Raw genomic sequence first — 10233 nt, forward strand, 5'->3', positions numbered from 1 at the left:
TGTTGGGATTTTTCTGCTTGGGTCTGTCTGTCTCTGTTTCTCTTATTGGTTCTTGGTAATGGGTGTTTCTCTTTCACTCTCTGGCCACGCCCTGCTTCTGGTGCTTTCCATGTGCACCTGTTCCTGATTTGCTGATTGCCACTTGGGGTTTTATAAGCTCACTGGGTGGTATTGTTCTCCACCAGTTTGTCATGCCTTGTGCCTGCATTCCAGCTCTGTACCTGTGTTCTTGTTCCTGCCTGCCTCATAGTGTATACCTGACCTCCTGCCTGTTGTTTTTACCACACCATTTGCCTGATTATTTCTGTACTGCTGCTTTTGTTGGACTGCCTGCTCATGTACCGACCTCTGCATTTTCCTTTAGTAAAGACCACTAACAAACAGAGCTGTCTGCCGGAGCTGTGCATTTGTGTCCTACCATCCCCGTGCATCCCGCCTGTCAGAGGGCAGAACAAAATGAGTGTTCTGACTGAAGAGCAGTGAAACCTGAGTGAAAATGTTCATCTTCATGTCTGATTTCCTGAACAACCACCATGACTGCCTGATTCATCCACTTAATAACAACATGTGATCTGCTGGTTGAACCTCTTCCACCATCAGGAACAATCTAAAATACCACCACAATCAGACGGAGGAAACAAACTATAATCTAACACTATGACATCTGAAAGTAAAAGACAATATTTATCTGATTACTAGCAGCCAACAGAAGAGACAAAAACACAGACAAGAGTCCAAAAGAGAATTAAAAAACAAAATAACCTCTCAGCTAAACCTCCACCTCAAACCCAGGAACTAAAGTGAAAGACAGAGAGAAGGATTTCCAGTAAAAACATGACATCTCTGACAAACCCGTCAAACCAGTTACATTGAAAGTTCAACAATCAGACACACACACAAGAATAACAGTCTTTAAAATCCAGGACAACATCAGAACACAATATTTAAATTTCTTATCAACTTCACTGAAAAATTGTTTTTGCTGATTTTATCTGCATACGGGTTCCCCTGGATTTTTCTTTTTCCTGCAAACATAAAGTAATGATTTGGTCAAAGCTAATAGAAACTTAAAATGGACATTAAAAAATAAAATAAAATCTCAGTTCATCTCTGCCAGACGCCTTGTGAAAGATCCAAGTTTAGCTCATTTGTCCTCATTTTAACTAAATTTTTGTGTTCTACTCGACCTTCAAGCTGTGACTGTTGAAGTAGCAGACAAACGCTGTTATAGACTGTCCAGTCACACTTACTGAAACTTCAGAGGTGTCAGTGTCTTGTGGCTTCCCTCACTTGTCAATCATTCAGAGTTGTCATGAGTGTCTTGTTGTATGGCTGGGGGGCCTGGCTGCCTTTTTGTTTCTGTCTTTTGTTTTTCCTTCCAGGTGGCTTGCATTTGGGACTGAGTGGCTGTGTTGCTGAGGTTATCAGGACCTCACCCTGATCACCTGCGGCTCGCCAGGACTCACAGCTGAGGTGCATCTATATGGAGTGGAACATGGTGGCATTTAAGACTGGAGTATACAGTGTGTATTTGTCAGAGACTCGACCTTGTGACCAGACGGGTGAGATCGTCGTCTCGGGAGCCATCTCATCATCAGTGGATGCAGAGAACGTCCAGGGTGTGATGCACGGTCTGTGAAAGAAGAGGGGGTGAGGTCTCACGCTCGTCAGCACACTTCCTGAGGTACGTTAGATTTTGTGACTAACATTTATACAGTCAGTAAATGTGGTGTCCCTCACACCTTTTTATATTGAGCTGTATGTTAGTCATGTATCGGCTTCCACTGCAGTGGAGTTATGTGAACTGGATGTTCCATGCCTGCAGGTTGGGAAGTTGATTAGTAATCAAGCCAGGAAGTGTTTGCTGTTTGTACACCTTTAAGTGTTCTCTCTGTGTGTAGAGTGAAGAGAACATAATGGTTCCTTCTTTCACAGACTCGGTTTGTTGCGGCCACCTGGAGGGTGTCGGCGGGGTCCTTGGGTCCGAACAGCTTCTGGCTCCGGACCGTTAGCGCTGCTGGGAGCGCACCACGCCAGACCGCACTTTCTGTTATTTTTGTATCACTGTTATGTATTAAATTCAGTTAGCCTTTGTACCGTGCTCTGCTTATTTCATACTGGGTCCTTCAAACGCTGGTCGGTTCTCCGAGCTGCGTCCGACACATAACAGTAGTCTCTGGCCAAACATCACGGACCCAGCGGTAGCAGAGACGGTAACGCGCCGGGAAGGCGGCAGCAGACGTTCAGTAGTTATCCGGATCAGTTGCGGGTGCTCTCCGCCCGGAAGGTGCGTGTTTGAGACCCATTACTGAATACTGATTTGTGCTCTCTTACAGCCGTGTTCCTGTGTTTGTGCCTTATCCGTGGGTCGTGGTGGAGTGTGACTGGCGACGGCTTCGCGTCGCACTTCGACCGGATAAGAGGTTTGAACGGGAGTTGCAGGAGTGAGTCTGTAATGGGTGAACGCGCACGGCGGAGCTCTGTGGCACGGGTCGCGGTGCTTCCTGTGTTACAGTCGTAGCCCCGTTTCCCCGGGTAATGATAGCTACTGCGTCTGTTGTGTCAGCTCCGGTGTTATTTAGTTGAATCACATTTTTGGTTGTGTGTTGCTCACAGCTGCGCACAGAAAAGCAGCTTGTTTGTTTTCTCTGTCACCAAAGGGTTTTTTTTTATTTTTTAGCACTCTGGCTCCCTCTGTTGGTGACTGAGTCACATTACCGTCAAGCTCTGAAGTTGGAACAGGTGTGTTCCATTTGTTTGAGCTTGACGGTATAAATCAATAATTTGTTTTGTGTTAGTTCATTTTGTGTGGGTGTTTTTTGAGTTGGTTTTTGTGTGGGATTTTATTTTTTTGTTTTTCACTATTTAGTGTCTGGGGTCGTGACCCTGCAGTTCTGCCAAGAAAAAAAAAAAAAAAAGGACCCGAGCAACTGTATGTTAGTCTGTTAGTCTTTCTTTTTATTTCTTTCAGTTTCACCTCCCAGGGTTTGATGGGACGGTCCCCTGGGGGGTCATGGGAGGGTAATTGGGTTGGTTTTTTTTTTCTCTTGTTTTGTTTTTTGTTGTGCCCTCTCTTCTCCTCTGACTCCAGCCGGGTGAGCCGTAGTGTCGGCGTTGCTGGAGTGGTGCAGTTTGGTTATGCTGGGCGTTTCCCAGGTAACCTCTGCACCTGGGGGGGGGGGGGGGGGGGGGGGTTGTTTTTGTTCCCTCTCTTCTCCTCTGACTCCAGCCAGGTGAGCCGTAGTGTCGGCGTTGCTGGAGTGGTGCAGTTTGGTTATGCTGGGCGTTTCCCAGGTAACCTCTGCACCTGGGGGGGGGGGGGGTTCTTTTTGTTCCCTCTCTTCTCCTCTGACTCCAGCTGGGTGAGCCGTAGTGTCGGCGTTGCTGGAGTGGTGCAGTTTGGTTATGCTGGGCGTTTCCCAGCTAACCTCTGCACCTGGGGGGGGGGGGGGTGTTTCTCCTTTTGTTTTTTCCCCCCAGTTTCCGCCCTCAGGGTTTGACTGTGGTGTCCTCTGGGGGGGAAAGGGCTGTGGGTCCATCTAGCCATAGTCGGCCGAGGCTGGGTCCGTTGGTCATGAGGGGAGGCGTCTCCTGGGGTTGACGAGTGGTCCTCTGGGAGGCGCTGGGAGTCCCCGTGGGTGACGTTGGATCCCAGAGGGACCTCGGCTGTGGTTATTACTCCTGGAGCTGGCGGGAAGTCCTCTGGGGGGTGTTGGTCCCTGTCGTTTGGGGGGGGGGGGGGGGGGGTGTTTTAGCACTTTTATTTGTAAGCTTAAGTTTGGGGTTTTTCTTTTCTCCTCTTCCCGGGGTTTGATGGGACGGTCCCCTGGGGAGGGGGGATGTTTTGGTTGTTTGTGTTTGTCTTTTTTGTTTTATGACTAATGACCGCACATGGTTGGATAAAGACTGACCGCACAGGTTTAAGAACTCCTGGCCACACCTGTGCTAAGTGACTGACTGAAACAAAGGCAAGGATGCAGCCAGAGGAGAGGACATCAACCATTCTATTGGAAGACGAATGCAGATGCGGTTTCCAGCCATGGTCCCTGGAGGGTGGTGTTTCTCCTGGGCCAGGTTTGTGTGGTCGCCGGGAGGCTTCCCGTGAGTGTGGGGTACTGTTGTATGGCCGGGGGGGCCTGGCTGCCTTTTTGTTTCTGTCTTTTGTTTTTCCTTCCAGGTGGCTTGCATTTGGGACTGAGTGGCTGTGTTGCTGAGGTTATCAGGACCTCACCCTGATCACCTGCGGCTCGTCAGGACTCACAGCTGAGGTGCATCTATATGGAGTGGAACATGGTGGCATTTAAGACTGGAGTATACAGTGTGTATTTGCCAGAGACTCGACCTTGTGACCAGACGGGTGAGATCGTCGTCTCGGGAGCCATCTCATCATCAGTGGATGCAGAGAACGTCCAGGGTGTGATGCACGGTCTGTGAAAGAAGAGGGGGTGAGGTCTCACGCTCGTCAGCACACTTCTTGAGGTACGTTAGATTTTGTGACTAACATTTATACAGTCAGTAAATGTGGTGTCCCTCACACCTTTTTATATTGAGCTATATGTTAGTCATGTATCGGCTTCCACTGCAGTGGAGTTATGTGAACTGGATGTTCCATGCCTGCAGGTTGGGAAGTTGATTAGTAATCAAGCCAGGAAGTGTTTGCTGTTTGTACACCTTTAAGTGTTCTCTCTGTGTAGAGTGTGGACTCACATAATGGTTCCTTCTTTCACAGACTCGGTTTGTTGCGGCCACCTGGGGGGTGTCGGCGGGGTCCTTGGGTCCGAACAGCTTCTGGCTCCGGACCGTTAGCGCTGCTGGGAGCGCACCACGCCAGACCGCACTTTCTGTTATTTTTGTATCACTGTTATGTATTAAATTCAGTTAGCCTTTGTACCGTGCTCTGCTTATTTCATACTGGGTCCTTCAAACGCTGGTCGGTTCTCCGAGCTGCGTCCGACACATAACATGTCTTGTTGATTTCCCTTACTTGTCACTTCCACAGGTGTGTTGTGTCTTGGTGGCTTCCCTCACTTGTCAATCCTTTAGTTGTTATGAGTGTCTTGGTGGCTTCCCTAATTTATCAACACTTCAGTTGCTATAAGTGTCTTGGTGGCTTCCCTCACTTATCAATCCTTCAGTTATGAGTGTCTTGGTGGCTTCCCTCAGTGTTCTCCCTCATGCACAGTCACTCAGCTTTTGAGCATGACCTCCTCCAGACCGACTGATCACATTGTTATATCTTTAGATTTTTGGTTATAATTGATTTAACTGAACACCAAGAAATCTTCAGGAACTTGAGAAGGTTGTTGTATTTTTCAGTATATTGTCGTAAGGCACTTGGTGAGGATGGAAGTGAGAGCAACAGGCTGGTAATCATTCAGGCAGGTATAGGCAGGAATAATTGTGGCTGCCTTAAAACTTGCTGGGACCCAGGCAGCGAAGAGGGACAGATTGAACATGACAGCGAGAACCTCTGTCAGCTCATCCGCACAGTCTCTGAGCGTCCGTCCCAGCACCCGGTCTGGCCCAGCGGCCTTCCTGGGGTTGATTTTGCGCAGGCAGAGTCTCACCTCGTGTGCATCCAAAACTGCTCCTCTGTTCTCTTCTCCACAGGGCCGGTGTGGCAGCATCATTGTTGTCAAAATGAGCATAAAACAGATTCCGTTCCTTTTCCAGGGTTGGAGAACAGGCAGTAGGGACAGATGTTGTTCTCTTGTAGTCTGTTAAACTATTTTTACAAATCCCATGACAGGTGCACTGTCTTTCTGTGTCATTTTGAGTTGGACATTCTACAGTGGACGTTTCAACACGGTCACAGAACTGTTTCAGCATCAGGCTTATGGTTAAACATATCCTGGATGTGCAGAAATCAAACTCACGTTTGGATTATTCATTAATTTTTAATGCAAAAGTAAAAGGCACATCTCACACTCCACCACCTGCCCAGGTCAGGCCCAAATTAATGATGCAATAAGGGATTTATCAATCAGTTATACCACACTCAGGACAAGAGCACCTGTCATACATACAAAAACAGACATGTATGAATGTTTTTATCTGCACCCGGGAGGATTTTGGGAGCACAAAGAAGCATAATGAAACACATCAAACATGTCCTACAGGAATAATATTCTGATTTATCATCATCAATCATGCTGCATGCAGAAGGTTTTTACAGAGAGAAAAGAACATTTTTAATTTAACCATAGGACCCAGTGGCGGTCCTAGAGTGATTTACTCCCTGGGCGAAACCCCCTGCGTGCCCCCCCCCCCCCCGCGCGCACACTAACGTGGCCACCACCTCCGCCCCACCACCCATGAAAACACTAACTTCGTCCAGAACACCCACAATCCCACAAATTAACTCACAACAGCTATTTTCATGAACAAATTTCCGGTTTTAATGTCTACTGCAATAACTGTTGTGGTTTGCCTCTGGTCAGCTTGTTTGTCTGTGTTTCCATGTGAAGTTGAGGTGGAGCTGCTGGGTGAAGTGGCCACAGGTGTGTCAGCTGTGGATTACATCAAGACTCTGCTCCTACCGGTCATGTTACTCATGGGCCCCGCCCCATCTGTCAAGTCAGTGCATGGAGTGACAGAGCGACATCTCACCGCTGACTTTCATTCTGCTGAGTGGAGCCTCGCAGCTGAATCTGATGGCAGCTCATCACTGTTCTGCATTTAACCTTGGTGTGTCGTCCGGTTCGGGGCCAGATTCTCTCCTCACCTACCTCACCATCTCCAGAAGAACCTCCGCGTTCCCCCTGGTCGGAACCAGGTTGCTATGGGTGCCAGTTGTGCCATACCATCGCTCTCAGTCGGTAACCTTTTTTCTCCTTTTTGTTTGGCGCTCCATCGCCACTACTGCAGCTCTTCATTTTTTTGTTTCAGACTGGAGTCTCATGCTCCGTGCGTACGGTCGAACTCCTCCGCTGTGGGCTTCCATGTCCAGGCAGCATATAATTCTTAGTCTTTCTTCACAGCCGCTTCCAGGTGCAGAATCTAACTCCTCGTGTTTCTTCCACCTGTCGCTTCCAAGCGCAAAATGTACTTTGTCTTTTTTTTTTTCACTGCCACTTCCAGGTGCAGTTTATGACTCATCGTGTTTTTCCTCTCGTGGTATTCCATGCTTAGAGAGCACTCGTGTGGAGCTTCCAGGTCTCTGGACTAAATTAATTGTGTTTTCTTAGTTAAGCATTCAGGCTTAATGTAGTCTTTATTTCCTCTGAGTGTTTCAGTCTAAACCTAACTGTCTATGTACTTCTTTGCGCTTTTGGATAATAATGTCTGAGTTATCAATCAGGATTCTTTTACTGTGTAAGTTCTAGTTCTAACTTCTGTGTTTAATGTGGATCATTCAGGTTAATTCCAAGGTCACGTTCCATCTGCTGTAAGTGTTTAAACTTAGATGCTTCTGCTGAATTTTTCCTGTGTTCTTCCACCTGCTGCGTCTCACATTAATCAGCCTTTGATCCATTCTACATTGCTAAGTGATCAACAGATATTCTATAATCACAGTTAACCCCATCAACGCCGGTTCTGGAACAGTGAGCACTGAAAAGTAGCTTTTTCTACTGACTGAACTGTTTAACCATTTGGTGCCTTCTGTGAACAAATCCACTTACTGAACACCTCAACAGCTAAGGTCCTGAGACTAATGTAATTGGTTATCGGAGTGCAGAACAGAAAACCTAAACACAGAGACTGGATCCTGAACTGAACTTTGGTTTTGAACTATATTTTCATTATTTGAACTTTGACTTTGAACTGAACTTTGGATTTGAACTCTATATCATCTTTTGGAACTCTGTCCCTGAGCTGCAGCTGAAGGAACTATTTGAGTTAACACTGAGTTTTAATTCTCATGGTGCACTTGCACATATTCATTAGCCCTCTCATCTCCCTTGCAGTTCATCCAGCCCCGGTAGCTCCACAGGCTCACTTCACCTGGTCCCGTCCGTCCCTGGTTGGTCCTGTTGTCCTCCTGGTCCCCGTCCTGTTGGGCTCTGGTTGGTCCCAGTCCAGTCAGTTCCTGGTCCCGGTCCAGTTGCCCTGTCTACTGTGCAGTCTCCCCTGTTTGATTAAATAAACGTTTGGTTGTTCCTCCAGTCTTTGTCTTACTGCTCCTGCATTTGGGTCCAACACGCAACCCGGTCCTCAACCTTAACAATAACAAACACAAAGATAAACAATAATTACTTTAATAACGTTTTTGAACATAAAAAAACAAGACTCGGTGACTTCGCATTACAACTATGTACAGTACAGGTATTTAAGAAAGCACAACTGCACTACAGCACCACCCGATGGTCAAAATATTGCACGTCATTCAGTTTTACCAACAGAGTGCACTTTGCATTATCATAGAGTACCATTCACCATAATGAACAAGACTTAAACCTCCATTAAAGTCGCACCATATAAATAACGAAGTTAATCTGTATAATACAGAATACCATGAAGTGACAAAAAATGTACAAAAAAAAACCCTATACATTAAAGTGGCAAAAATGGTAAAGCGCAATCATATATCATAAATAAATGAACTAATGACAGAGGTAAATGCTATACCCATTACTGTACACATAAGAAGAAATAACAAACACTATTGTGTATCATAAATAACAGGAAGCAACAAGTGAAGAAGTTAACACTCTTTAAATGCAAAAATGGCAAACCACAATAATTTGTCATAAATAACAAGAAGTGCAAAAGAAGTAAGAGGAAAACAGTCTATATACAAAAGTTTGCAGGAGGGCATCATAATTGTTTGCCACAGTGTTCACTATCCGTGATGTGAAATTCCATCGAGTAGGAGCATTTCTGGGCAACCTTGAGCAGCCTGCAGACTCGAGAAAAGACATCCTCTTTGTGGATTTTGAGAAAAATGTGGCAAACACAGAGAGTGATGCAAAAAATTCTGTACTCAGATACATTTAGCCCCCTGAGACAGAACCAGATTCAGTCTGTGTGCATAGCAATGCACAAACATTGCACTGGGGGCTATTGCTTTAACTTTGGCCTGCAAACCATTGAGAGCTGAAGCCATGACAGCAGCCATGGCTTCTTCGTAAGGAAGACTATCACATGGAAAATCCGGTCCACAACATTCAAATTGCCATTATGTGCAGCTTGCTACCTAGCTAGCTGGGACTGGCGCGAGGCTAGTGTGAAGTGTGTACGCCTTTGAGTGCTTTGTGACGGTGGAGGAGCTCAGCAGCACCCGCTGCTCGGTAGGGACAGAAACTGCGATAGAAGTCAGAAAGAGTGATAGAAGTCAGTCTCCAAACACAAGCAGCTACAAAAAAAACCCACCAGAAATAGAAGCTCGATTTGTCGCTAGTCGTTTTTAACAAAGAAAATGCCGCTAAGAGGATTTGAAAAGTCTCCGGTTCAACTCGGAACAGAATGAAAATTTAAAAATGCTCCCACGGATGTTTACATTAAAAGATCAAAAAGGGATTCAACCTCAGACAGACCATCCAATCATCATGCAGAAGCTGAGCGTCCGGGCCAGCCGAGGCCAGCCCACTGCCCCATAGACCCCCAGACACGCTGAGCGTCCGATGGGCGGGACAAAGCCCAGCATTTATCCAATGACTCGTCTCGTTTCGCTGCAGTATTTGCTTCGCTATTAAACTCTGTGGTCGCTCAGCGTCCACACTGTTTAAAGCACCGTGAAGCTGCGGGAATACGTAAATCAATACATACCTTTTTCCTTTGCTCATTTCTCCTTTTCTTCTTTCTTTTTCTTTCGAAATTGGGCACCTGATGGCTTTGATCGTTTCCTATCCATGATTATGTCTTACTCCGTTTCGACCACCTCCTCGTCCAAATATTGAATGATTCCCCCCTCCCCCTGCACAAACTCTGCACTGTGCAGCATTGCTCAACTAACGCGAGAGGTGAGATGGGGGGGCTCTGCCGTAACGTAACCATGAACTCCCCCGTCAGGACAACCCCCCCCCAACCCCGTTTTTTTTTTTTTTTTGACCGTTTTTTTTTTAGCATGCTTGTGCCCCCCCGATGCCGCCCCAGCCTCGGCCCGCCTCCAGGACCGCCCCTGATAGGACCCAAAAAATGTTGAACTATGCCTGGGCAGGGCAACGCCAGAGGAACTCTGGTGGAGTCCTGCAGTGGTCCTGACATGCAAATCAGCCGTCCGACCTCAGTATAGGGGCAAAAGACTAATCAAACCATCTAGTAACTGCTTCCCTCTGAAGTTTCCCTCAAGAT

The 10233-nt window shown here is 46.8% G+C and overlaps 1 long non-coding RNA gene across 2 annotated transcripts in view; it reads left to right on the plus strand.

The window, feature by feature from the left end:
* Window positions 1-8023, plus strand: part of LOC117530307 — a 29343-nt gene extending 21320 nt beyond the window's left edge. For both annotated transcript variants that reach the window (XR_004566296.1, XR_004566297.1), the window contains exons 2-3: window positions 6468-6818; window positions 7908-8023. This is a non-coding gene — a long non-coding RNA (uncharacterized LOC117530307). The remainder of the gene's footprint in view (window positions 1-6467; window positions 6819-7907) is intronic.
* Window positions 8024-10233: the final 2210 nt, after the last annotated feature.

Source organism: Thalassophryne amazonica, chromosome 18, assembly GCF_902500255.1.
Source record: "Thalassophryne amazonica chromosome 18, fThaAma1.1, whole genome shotgun sequence".
Taxonomy (NCBI): domain Eukaryota; kingdom Metazoa; phylum Chordata; class Actinopteri; order Batrachoidiformes; family Batrachoididae; genus Thalassophryne; species Thalassophryne amazonica.